Source organism: Euprymna scolopes, chromosome 46 (genome assembly GCF_053919585.1).
Source record: "Euprymna scolopes isolate OS-2025 chromosome 46, ASM5391958v1, whole genome shotgun sequence".
Classification (NCBI taxonomy): Eukaryota; Metazoa; Mollusca; class Cephalopoda; order Sepiida; family Sepiolidae; genus Euprymna; species Euprymna scolopes.
Window position 1 is genome coordinate 57456303 of NC_136527.1, and position 13640 is coordinate 57469942.

The window sequence follows — 13640 nt, forward strand, 5'->3', positions numbered from 1 at the left end:
CTGCCTTATCAATCATTAGTTGCTCCTTGGTATCGCTCGAGTCTTGCCGGCACCATTTCTGTTCATTACTTACAAAATGCCGATCATTTTTTTTCTGGAAAGATTCCGGTTAACAGCTTCCACATAAATTAATTAATTGACATGTAATTGGTTTGTAATTGCTGGCAGCTGTTCACTTTGTAGGATCCTTCCAAATCAGTGTTGTTCTTCCCTTCGCAAGTTAATCTAGAACATCTTTCGACTTTACAACCATTTGCAGGGCATCAGCTATAGGTGAATAAAGGCATTGAAACTGTTTGAACCAGAATCCTATCACTCCATCTGGACCAGGTGCCTTCGAGCCTGCCATCCTTCATATGCCATCCTCCACATCATCAATGGTTATCTCAACGTTCTCCATCTGCTGCATTCCTGATAGTCTTGCTCTGACTTCTCCCAACCAGCTAACCTTCTCATTATGTCGCCCTTCGACAGACCAAATCCCATTCGAGAACAGATCATCTCCATTTACAGATGTATCAGAATTTTTGACACGAAGCTGCGAATAAAATATAAAAACTCGTAATCTCTCTTTTAAAAGTGAGTTGTTTATTTTCTTTATGGATCATACTTCCAAAATAAACTATTTAACGTTGTTTTAAAAGTAATAGAATTTTTTTTAAAACAGTAATGAAATTAATTGAATGTTACGAGCTCAGTATTTTTCAATTTTTAAAATCTATCAAAATTCTTCTATTGATTCAATTTTTACGATATTTTCAGGGTCAATGTGAAATTTTATGCTCTTTCCAATAAACCGCATATAATATTTTAGACAAATGTTTTTTTTAATTCACGCCCCCTCCATTTTCAAGTGTCTATTAAAAAGTAAATAATTAATTTACTCACCAAAGTTTTATATATCACAAATTGAAGATAAAAGATCAATAAATAATATATTCAAATTTAAAACAAAAAATATTTTTTTTTAGGAATTTACCTGTAAAGTCTGAAGTTTAAAAACTTAAAAAAAGCACTTTTATTAAAAAATGAAACCTTGGTCCTTGCTCCTTTCATTGAAAAAAAAATTAGGGCTTGGATTACATTTTTCGAGGAGTTATAAGCTTGGAAAAACGGCGTGGAATTATTCAATATTTTTCACGAAATTTTTGACACACCTATTTTCAAGTGAGGAACGTCTCTTTCAACATTGTTATTATTATTATTATTATTAATAATAATAATGATGATAATAATGATGATAATGATGATGATATTAATAATAATAATGATAGTAATAATAATTATGATGATGATAGTAATAATAATAATAATAATAATAATAATAATAATAACAATAATGACAATAATAATAATAATAATAATAATAATAATAATAATTCACAAATCCTCCAAATCCTTGCACATATTTCTTGTGGCCTTTAGTTTTTCAGGATCAGGACGTAAAACCTCATTGGCTTTCATCTGTCCTGATGTAGATGTTAGTGTTAGATGTTTCCTTATATGGAAGAAGTAACGTTCGTTCGTTTCATTTGTTTCTATTATAACATAACACAAAAACAAAGAACAACCCTCATTTCTCAATAACGAGATAATATTTTCGCATTGTTTTAATTAAAAAGAAACTTTTAAATATTTTGAAATATTTATTTTACGCTGCACACAAATCAAACAAAACAATAAAATATTGTATTCATCTTCCTTCGCTATTTTCTCCTTCATTCATGACGACCGGGGAAGAAAACTGATGCCCAGACACTTTAAGCTGAACTTTCTCCTATTTTGGGAAGTTAAGAAAAAGAACAACAAGGATGCCTGGCACATATGAAGAAGAACAGGAATTATAAAAAAGAACAGTAGCACAAATCTTTACAAGGCGGTGACCGGTTAAATTGAATAACAGGTCGGAGGTGGCAGTCTGAGCTGATGAGTAAGAACTGTAGCAGCTGACACCCACTACAAACTTCTACTTCTCACGACTTTGATATTTGAAATTCATTTCCTCCTGGCTTGTCCAATCACAAGCCAGCTCTTTATCATGTGACAGAGTATATAAAAGGCGAAATCCCTAACTCCCAATCCTTTTTCTAGCGGCCCTGCCAGACAGCACACATTGCCGGTGGGGGCTTTGATCCGGAAGCCGAACGTGAGTACTACAAGCTAACAATGGCTCTCTTCTAACTGCCATTTATTTCCACGTGCTCTATCCAAACGAAATTCATTGTCATGCTTAAGAATATACAACTCATACTCATGCACGCCAAAACAATAATACACTGAAGTCTTTGCATTTTCTTTCTCTTTTAACCGGCTTCATTTGCAACGATGGCTACTACCTATAAACACGTGTAAACGGAACTGTTCTCTCTTCTTCAACCAGCCGGCATGATATTAATTCTCTCTTTCAACGAACTATTCACGACTACTATAAAATCATGTGCGCGAACAAACACTGAACTCTCTTATACGTTTCTCTCTCCTGCTAATGAGGAATGGCAAATAAAGTTGTTTATTAAAAGTTAAAATGACAAACTTTATCCTTTTGTTGTCTTAATTTTTAACTAAAGAACTCAGCAATGAAGCAATCATCACATAGATACATTCGAATGATTTTGCGATACCAGGTAATTAGTGAATTGAATATAAAAATATTAAACATTATATATATATATATATATATATATATATATATATATATATATAAAACCTTATGAGGAGGAATGTACTAATCAAGAAAATCAAATTCCAAAAGCAAATATAAATATAATTATTTGTTTCTTGATTTATGGCAACCAAAGAAAAAAGCTCAATACATTCGATGAGAGTAGTAGAGCAAAAATGGAAGCGTTTTTTGGGGCTGTCTTCAAATTCTTTGAACTCTCAATTTTGACGCTTGGTTTTTCTTTTTTCAACTATTGAGGCGAACATCAGCTGCTTCATTTAGCTACAAATGTTCACCTCCATTATACTGAACTTTTAATACGGTCTTTATTTTTATTGAAATATTGAACCCTGAATGAACTGTCCCCATGAACAGTTTTCCATATTTACATCTTTTGTGTTTTTAAGTTTTGTGGATACAAATCATAAAACTATAAGTTTCAATCTATGCAGCAATTGCAACCAAACGTGTACCCCTGACAGATCGCTGACTCCCAACGTCTCACTGGGGACTACCGATGGGAACACACGCGTGGATTCACAAAAGAAGAAATATGATAAATCGTGGAAAAAGAACGGAAAAACACAAACGCCAATGTTCACATATAAATTGGCTGTTGGACTTGTGAGTGCGTGTGTCATCTCCCTGTTCTATCGATGTTACATTTGTCTCTATCTCTATTTCACAGTCAATTCTAAATGCCCAACTGTTGTTGTTATCAACTCCCATTCATCATTAAGGCCATCTAGTTGTCAACTGACTGTCGCCTCCACGTTGGTATCTCAGGTCGCCCACCCCATCCCGACTACCAGAATCTGCCCTTCCCTGTTTTATCTGTAAGTTTCTATTGTTATTGTTTGCTACTTCCTATCGTTGATTGTAGGATATTTCCTATTTCTTTGTTTATTCTAAACCATTTCCTATTCCTTTGTCTATTCCCACCTCAGCACTTAGTGGCTCGATCCCACCTCAGGGCCACTTTATAGTATCACACAACCAGAAAATATATAAAAAATTTTTAACTTTTAACGTGACTTTCCGATTATTTTGCTAACAATTTTTTCCTCTGATGAGAAGAAGTATCATTCTTTGAACTCTGCGGATTAAGGAGCACCCAGCTTTGGAGTATTCTATCGAACAATTAAAACTTTTTGTAACATTCTACTTTGCAACTCTGTTCTTTTATATATATATATATATATATATATATATATATATATATATATATATATATATATATATATATATACTGTCGTCAACAAGAAATATGCCGTACTGTAGGTTACGTGATTTAGACACGAGAAAAGTGTGTAAGTAGCTCAGTTGGAAATACACCTCATACAAGGTATTTTCTGATAATAATAGATCAATTATTCTTATTAGAAAGATTCGTTCACATAAATATAAAACTATCCCGCAAAATATAACTGCTACACAACTTACTATCTAAATCAAGACGTTATCTTTGCAAATATATATATATATATATATATATATATATATATATATATATATATATATATATAGCTAATCAGTTTATAATTGTTGAATTTTTATTGATATCCTGATGCTGCAACAGTAAATGATAATCGGATGTTGTTCAACACTTGTTTTATCGTATGATTTGGAAGGAGAAACTGTCGCTGAAAAATGTTCACAAAAATGTAAATTGGTTTTATGACAGGCGTTCAATACATAATGCCCTAATGTCTAATTTCTCATATCAGGAGGAGAACAACGAAAATTTCCAGTTATTAGTTTGTTTACATAATATTCTTTTCATTAATTTTACTATGACAACAGAATATTCTTTTCATTAATTTGACTCTTTAGTATGAATCTGTTAATATCTAATATGTTTTTATATAGACTGATGTGGTTCTTGGTTGATTAGCTGAGTCTGTGCCAGATATATACTCGAGTGTCAAAATGTGACCAGATAGTGTACTGGGCCACGCCAGATAGCCTTGCTGTTGGGTAGAGAAGCGGTAAGTTTTCTGAGTGGTCCTTTTGACACGAGTCCAGGAGATTTCAGATTGTTGGATGTAACAGTGATGATGATGGTGGTGATGATGATGATGATGATGATGACGATGGTGGTGGTGGTGGAATAAAGGAATCTGTGTTCTTAAGATATAATCAAAACGACCCCCCTACAAACGGGATTGTTGAAAAAATTCACATTTACGTTTTCTGTGAGGGACCACCAGAGAATTAAGTGAAGTGGGTAGCTGTCAAGTGGTCAGTTAATTTGTAATTGGCCGTGAAGCCATTTAGGAAGATTTAGACAACAAATATTGTTATGGCGCCTTATACAGGTGACCTTTGGGAAGAACATTCCACGACTGATGATAAGAGAAAAATGAAAGAGAAAATGTTTATTACAAGATAAACAATGGTTCTCATAAAATCCAACCTTAAAACAAATTCTTGGGTGCTCCCCAAATTGGTTGTCAAGTATTCATCTGAAATATTACAATTGTGAGAGACGAAGCAATCTGAGGATGACAGCTGCGAGTGAAGCCACGTGGATTTTTATTGCTTTTACTGATATTTTAGTAATTCAGAATTCGGTTAGGACAGAGATCGGGGGCAATAAATGATACCCCGATGACGCATTCAAATGAGGATAAAAAAGAGGCTTGTTAAGACCGAAAACTCCTTTTCTCTTCAATAATTTCAAGTGTCGGTTTATTTCTTTTTCTTCTATACCAGGTCGTTCAGAATTTGATGATCGACTGGTAAGCTAGTTGTTCACCAGTTGGAGGAGGGGTGTTGCCGAAGTTCTGGGTGTAATGAAAATACTTAGGTCCCCTCTTTTGCCAACAACTCCTGCAAATTGTTTTACTTAAGCGATTTGGCAGTTGCCCCATGAATGACAGGTGGGAAGCAACCAGATCTACGTGCTGCTGTGACAGATTTTATAAAATATTGAAATTAACAAATCCAAAGTTTTACAAGAATAATGATATGACATTTTTTCTTGACATGTTTTTGTTTCTGGAAAGTTGTAAGCAACCTAGGAATCTATCAGATAATTTTTACAGACTCTGCACTAATCATGACCGATTTGGTGAATAGTCAAGTATGAATAGTATAGCATTTTGTGGTTTTGCATTTAAGATCATCAGATATTGTTTCACTTTTTTGTTTCATTTTACTTCAGTCAAAGTTCTCAGAAATCAAGGGGCCCACAACCTGGGGCTAACACTTGAAGTCTATATTAAGTTCTTTATTTCTCAAACACTGAGCTAATAAAGAAGTTCAGAACATAATTTTCCTCTCCCCAATTAACGATTTTTATACATTGTAGTATATCTTTTATTTTGGTCTCCTGGTCTTACTGAATTCCAGGACAAGAATTTATCTAGTTTGGTGGAGTATCAAGCTTCGTGCTGTTACTTGAGGTAACATCACTTGGAGAAGGTGCACCATTCCTCGTAAAAGCTAATATGGGTTAGCCATAGTGAGGAGATCTTATTTTGGGCAGCGAATACTATGTGATTTTGAATATTTGGTCAGGGTTTACTTCTATGGAAAAAGTATCCTCATGCCAGATTGTTCTAACAAACCCCTGTACAGAGAGACCTTAGACACTCAAGGATAGTGTCTAGTAGGATTTCAAGTATGTGTTCTCATATGACTCAGCAAAGTTGATTTCTTTGCAAAAGAAGAACCACATACTTCAGAATAAAGTTCTCCAAAATCCAGGGGCCCACTACTTGGGGCAAACACTTGAACGTTATATGAGATACATAGATATTCGAATGTTCCCTTAAAGTTCCTCATCTCTAATCTCTGCTGTATGTCTTTTCATATGATTCAGCAAATTTGATTTCCGTGCAAAATAAGATCCACATACTTCACAAGAACGTGGTTTGTTTCCTGTATGTGTTTTCATATGACGCGACAAATTTGACTTTTCTGCAAAAGAAGAACCACATATTTCACAAGAATATGGTTTCTCTCCCGTATGTGTTTTCATATGACTCAACAAATGTGACTTCCATGCAAAAAAAGACCCACATATTTCACAGGAAAGTGGTTTCTGTCCCGTATGTTTTTTCATATGACGCAGTAAGTGACAATTCCATACAAAAGAAGAACCACATATTTCACATGTATGTGATTTTTCTCCTGTGTGCGTTTTCCTATGAGTCAACAAATTTGGCTTCCAAGCAAAAGAAGAACCACAAAATTCACAAGAATATGGTTTCTCTCCTGTATGTGTTTTCATATGATTGGACAAAGTTGACTTTCGTGCAAAGGCAGAACCACATACTTCACATGAATGTGGTTTATCTCCTGTGTGTGTTAGCATATGACGCAACAAATTTGACTTCTCTGCAAAAGAATAACCACATACTTCACAAAAATGTGGTTTGTCTCCCGTATGTGTTTTTATATGTCTGAACAAACTTGATCTTATTGCAAAAGAAGAACCACATATTTCACATGAATGTGGTTTCTCTCCTTTATGTTTTTTCATATGATGCAACAAATTTGACTTCCATGCGAAAGAAGAACCACATATTTCACAAGAATATGGTTTCTCTCCCGTATGTGTTTTGATATGACTCAGCAAATGTGACTTCCATGCAAAAGAAGAACCACATATTTCACAGGAATGTGGTTTGTCTCCCATGTTTGCTTGCATCTAATTTCACAAAAAGTATATGCAATAGCGTGTATTATGATAGACACACTGATAATTTTTAACTTTGGAAAATTTTATATGAAAAAAATTGATGATTATTTTGAACCTTTTTAAATCATAAATGAAGGGAGGTCCTTTTTATCCATTAATGAGTTTCTTCTTATTTTCGTAAAATCTGGAAATAAAATAAATTTGAAAAAATACATTACATTTGGTAAAATTGCATTATGTTGATTTTTATTAAAAATATTAAACATTGATTATTAATGAAATTTAAAATAAAATGAGTATAATTCTTTAAATAATTATTAGTTAATAAATTAAATTATATTTACAATGTCACTGAGGATTGAAACCTCACCTTCCAGGAGTATGTAACTTACAATTGGATTTTTCCAAGTATTCTAACAACAGTACCAGAGATCGTAGAAGACAATCCTAGTATTAATGTAAGGAACTATCACTATTTTTTACATTATATATGTTTATTTTGTGTTATAACTGTGTTTTGTTAATTTGAAAAATATATCGATATATAATAAACATGTAAAAATATATATAAGAAACAAAGGAACTGTTGACTCTTTATATCGATTTTGATTGTTGTATTTGTTTTTTTGTTGTTGTTTTTTTTAATTACATTTTCACCCCAAACAAGGCACATTGCCACTTTGGTGTAGGGGCTACTATCAGGGGTAACAACTACTGGGGTACTATGTTAAGATTTGGGCAGCAAGATATCGGTTCACGTTACACTTGAACTTCTGCATGTCAGTAGAGTTGGGGAAGCAGGGACCTGGAATGGAATTCCAGAGTTTAGCAGTTCTGGGGAAGAAACTACTGGAGTAGAAAGATCTTTTACATCTAGGGATTTCTACTGTATGGGGGTGGGATTCAGCCGCCTGTCGGGTTTGTGGAGGGTGTCTACGTCGTGGGGGCACAAGTGTCTGCAGTTCACCATTAAAATACTTGTAGAAAAGGCAGAGTGATGCAACATTTCGTCGATGGGACAGAGGCTGAAGCTTATATGCCAGTTCAGGGCCTATAAGATTGGTGACTCTCTTTTGAACCTTGTCTGGGAGTGAGAGACTAGTAGCAGATGTACCAGTCCAAATGTGACAGCAATATTCCATGCATGGGAGAATGGTGGCCTTATAGAGGTACAGGATACTTTCGGGTGTTAGTAGTTTTCTAGCACGGTAGAGAGAGCCTACCTTTTTCACAGCGGCCCTGGCAGCGCTTTTAATGTAATTGTTCCAACTCATGTTTCCTGTGAATGTTAGGCCAAGCAGTTTGAAAGATGTACTCAGATAGAGTCATTGGCCATTGCTATTGGTAGCAAAGAAGGTTTCTTGTAATTATTGAAAGAAACCAGTTTAGTCTTGGCAGCATTGAATGTGCCCATTCATTTTTGTCCCCATTCCACTACAGATTGGAGATCATCCTCTAGTGTTTTTGCCATTTCTTTAGATATGTGTTCATTTGTTTTCCTATCATGCCTGTTATAGAGTGTGGTGTCATCAGCATATATATCGTTCTCAGAGGTAATTTTGTCGGGGAGGTCATTAATGAATATTAGGAACAATAGAGGTCCAAGGATAGACCCCTGAGGGACTCCCACATTTATATCATATTGTTCAGATGTACAACTGTCGAGGAGAACCTGGATATTTCTCTTATCTAAGAAGGATTTAATTGTTAAGTATTCTACCAATGATACCGTATGATCTAATTTTCCTGAGGAGACCATCATGCCATACCCTGTCAAAAGCCTTAGATATATCTAGCTACCGCTTTGCCCTCCCCCACCTTTTCCAGTGAATGGTATATATGTTCTGAGATTACAGTGAGGATGTCTGCTGTGGAACGGGCTTGTCTAAATCCATATTGTTTGTCAGTCAGAAGTATAGCATCTGTAAGGTGATGGACTAGAGCATGGTTAATTAAACAGTTTTTCAACAGCCTGTAAAGCAAGATTAATTAAGGCATTTGTTGTAGAGTTTGGAGAGAACTGGGGCTACGTGGCTGAGCACTTTTTTAATAGCACAGCTAGGATGAGATCGGATCCACATGCTTTTGAAGTGTCAAGGTTTTTTATGATAGCATGCACCTGGGCAGAGGTGATTTGTAGATCATCTAGCGTGGCGTCTGTCCACAAAGGAAAGTCAGGCAGGGGGTGGTTGGGAGGGTCCAGTTTGGAGTTTGAGGCAAACCAACTGGCAAGCATATTAGCCTTGTCGGTTGCTAAGCAAAGAACCTTGTGATTGTTGGTTAGTGGGGGAATTGTTGATTGCCCATTATTTACTACACTGTTGTAAATTTTCCAGAAGTAACAGGTTCCTAATTTCTGCGCTTCGATGCGTTTTTTGGTGGTTTCAGTAAATTCTCTCTAAGCTGTCGCTATTTCTTTCTTACAGTTACTTCTGGCTTCTATATACCTCTGTCTGTTTGAACTGGACTTATGTCGGTTAAATCTGCAGTACGCATGCTGCCTTTGTGCTATGGCAGCTGCGCAAGTAGAAGTAAACCATCGGCTGTGTAATATGCGTTTACCATGGTAGCAATGTATGAAAATGATAAGAATTTGCTGTTTCCCTCTAGCACACTCCTCAGCCATTTTGCACGAATATTAAATTGAATAAATCTCTTCTGTATTCCAACATTCTTGTTTAACTAAGTAAGTTTTGAACATGTAAATAAGGTGGCAGATATCAGTTTGGAAACATCACACAGAAATCCGTAAATAACGTGCGCCTAAGCTTAATATAAATCAAGTTCCTCGACATGACACTTTTAAAGTCAACCAAAGCAAAATATATTTCTGAATATACTGACACTCAAAACCTGCACGAGCCGACAACCAAGTCTTGCTCATTCATGCTAGCTAATCTGAGTGCTATTGAGTTGACTAAGAATATCAACAGCATATATAATAGAAGCCCATTTTTAAAGTGATCCTATCACTCTAGGATTGACTACCAATACCCACAGTGAGCGTCAATTTTAGAGTTTTGTAAAAGGAGTCATGTATTTCAATTAAAACCATATTAATCATTTCTTTTGTTTTTAATCACATAATTTTGGTGATGGCTAATTTAATCACATAATTTTGGTGATGGCTAATTTAATCACATAATTTTGGTGATGGCTAATTTAATCACATAATTTTGGTGATGGCTAATTTAATCACATAATTTTGGTGATGGCTAATTTAATCACATAATTTTGGTGATGGCTAAGAGGTGAAATATGGAAGGAACCAACATTTGTCTCCTCTAGCACGTTTCATATACCTTTAGACTCCAACCATGATCTCACCATTAGGACCAATCATGCAGCTTCCATGACGTTCAGTGAGTAACTAGATTCCAAGATGATGAACCATGGTCAGGAGAATTATTCAATTGGTATTTTTGATTGCAGATCCTTAATTTTCTCTTCTTTCTATTCTTTTTTCCTATGCGTAAATTTGGCTGTGAAATCACTAAGATTTCATCCTCCTTGACCTCAAAATGAGGAAGGGGATGAAAAGTTATTTGCTTACATCCTCCCAGATGATCATCATAGGTAACCTTTCAAACATATCCAAATTTCATTAAAAAAATACATAGCTAGGGATCTAAAAGATAGATACACAGGTTCTTTTACTCATAGTCGAAAGAAAAATAAAGTTCATACAAATAACAAGAGGGAGATAACGGTTCCTTACTTAACTTCCATGGACACAAGGCTACCTTCAGTCATAACCGGAAGAAAAATAAAAGTTCATAACAATAGCAAAGGGGGAGTAACAGCAGTAATGATAAATAACAAGAAGAATTAACAATAAAACATACAATCCAACACCAATCAAAATTAATAATGAATTACCCTTATTAAAAAATTAAAATGATCTCAGTTTTTTTTTAAACAACTTTCAAAATCCCTGGATTAAATAACTTTGCAGAAGGGTCATATCAGCTGAAATAAATTATGAAAGAAACAAGAGATATATTATTACAATTTCATTTAAATTCTGCATATATAATTCAACTATTCATAAACATATGTTCTTGTAAAATAAGGCATGTAATATTCGTTGTTAGCAATACACACCTGCAAATATTATATTAAACAAAACAATTGCAGGGGGACAACGTCGATCGCAAGGAAGTAGATTTCTTGGCCTTCCAGCCAGGATCAAGGTTAGTATCTGTTCTGATACTGCACTTCACTTTTTTGGTCTCGATTAATGGATGAGAAATCCTTCATGACTGACACATTTTTAAAAATTTATTACTAACCAGAATGCCCCTTTTGGGGGAGCTAGCTTCCCCCATATCAAAATCTGTCCTTGTGTTTTTGTCCTCGTATGGAGGCAAGTAAACAAAAAACAATTAATCATATCTACAATACTTTATTTTCATATAAAAAAGCAAACAGAAATTCATGTGTTATTTTTTAGTTCGATTTTGCAATTAGAAAAAAAATTGCGAAAAAAGTTGCCAAAATAACATCAGAAATTACCACACAAAATATTTTTTCTAAACCTTTTTTCTAAGCATTTTTTGAGCAATCGAATTTAAAAAAAAATAATAATTTGTTATTTTAGGCATCATATCGGTGCCACTGGACACATGTATCCATAAAAATAAAACTGAGTTTTAAAAGAAAACGAAATAATAAAATTCATTCAATAATTGATATTTTAATGTTTGTTCTCTATTTTCATATAAAGTTAAATGAAATGACAAAAAAAACAATAAATAAACCTCGATAAATTATTTAGTTTGGTGCCTTGCTTCTACAATTTATTGCCAAAATTGGAGACGCCATTTTATTTCACACACCTGCAGCCCAAACCCATGGCAGAAATCATTATATTATAAACTATGGCCGAAGCATGAAATATATGACAAAATATCAAACCGGAGAACGATTGCTTCCGGAAAGGGAAAGAATAAATTTACCTAAAATTAACATTTATTACTTCTGGAAACGTATTGCTTCCGGAAAGAAATAAAAACATTTAAAAAAATTTTTTTTATAAAAATCCCATGTTGCTTTCATTACAAAATTGTTTTATTAAAATTATATTTTCTTACGCAAACTTTTCAATAAATGTTTTTACAATTATATTTAGATTCCCAGTTAAAAAGAAAACTTCCCTGTTAAAAAAATCACTCATTTAAATTAATTTGTTGTTGACCCTTCAAAGTAGCTTTAATTAAAAAAGATGTATAAAATTATTTATTTGTTCGACAAACAAACCCAGAAAACACACAAACAAAAAAATAACCAAACAAAAAACTATTTTATAAAAATCCAATGTTGCTTTAATTACAATCGTTTTATTAAAATTATATGTTTTTACGCAAACTTTTCAATAAATGTTTTTCCAATTGTATTTTGATAAATTTTTATACAATAAATGTTTCGGTTTTCAAATGGCGCTCGCCAAGTTAAAACCATTATGAATATGTCATTTCATTTTCTGTTTTTAATAAAAAAAATTAAAAATGTTCCATGAAAAATTTCCCGTTTTTATTAATTAAATGGAAGCATTTCCAATTAAACAATTATGGATATATGTTCTCTTTCTTTCACTTTATTTACTTTTTTTCATAGTTCTTTCCGGAAGTTAAATTTTTTTTGTTATTTTTTTTCATGCTTCAGCCATAGTTTAATATACTGATTTCTCCCCTAAATTTGGACAGCAGATGCGTGAAATAAAATGGCGTCTCCAATTTCAGCAATAAAGTGTAGAAGCACCTTTAGTTTAAAATACAAATAACGATTTACTAAACGACGTTTTATTTACTGGATATTTTGCCGGCATTCACCGGAAGTTATTATCTTCCCTTGTAAGTTCGATTTAAACAAAATTTTTTTACCATTTTAATTAACACACGCATATTGAGAGTAAATACGGTAAAAATGAAAGAAATAAAACAAACAAAAACAAGAAAAACATTGTTAATGGCGATTCGTATGCGTAAGGAAATGAACAGAACAACACAGTTAGAAGTGGTAATCTGGAAGAAAGAGAGAGCCTGTTTCCTCCGTTTAACTATAGGTGGCGTTACTGTATGTCCATCCAGTTATGGAAGCACAACATGTATATAACGGCACCCTTGAAATAAAAATAAATGTATTTGTTATATTTTAATTTTAAACATGTTTTTTTTTGTTGCAAACATACTTAAGTTTTATTTTTTTCAAACATATTTACGTTTTGTTTTGTTTTTGCAAACATATTTAAGTTTAATTTTTTCAAACATACTTACGTTTTTTTTGTGTGGGCTCTGTATTTAATCACGCGCATATATATATATATATATA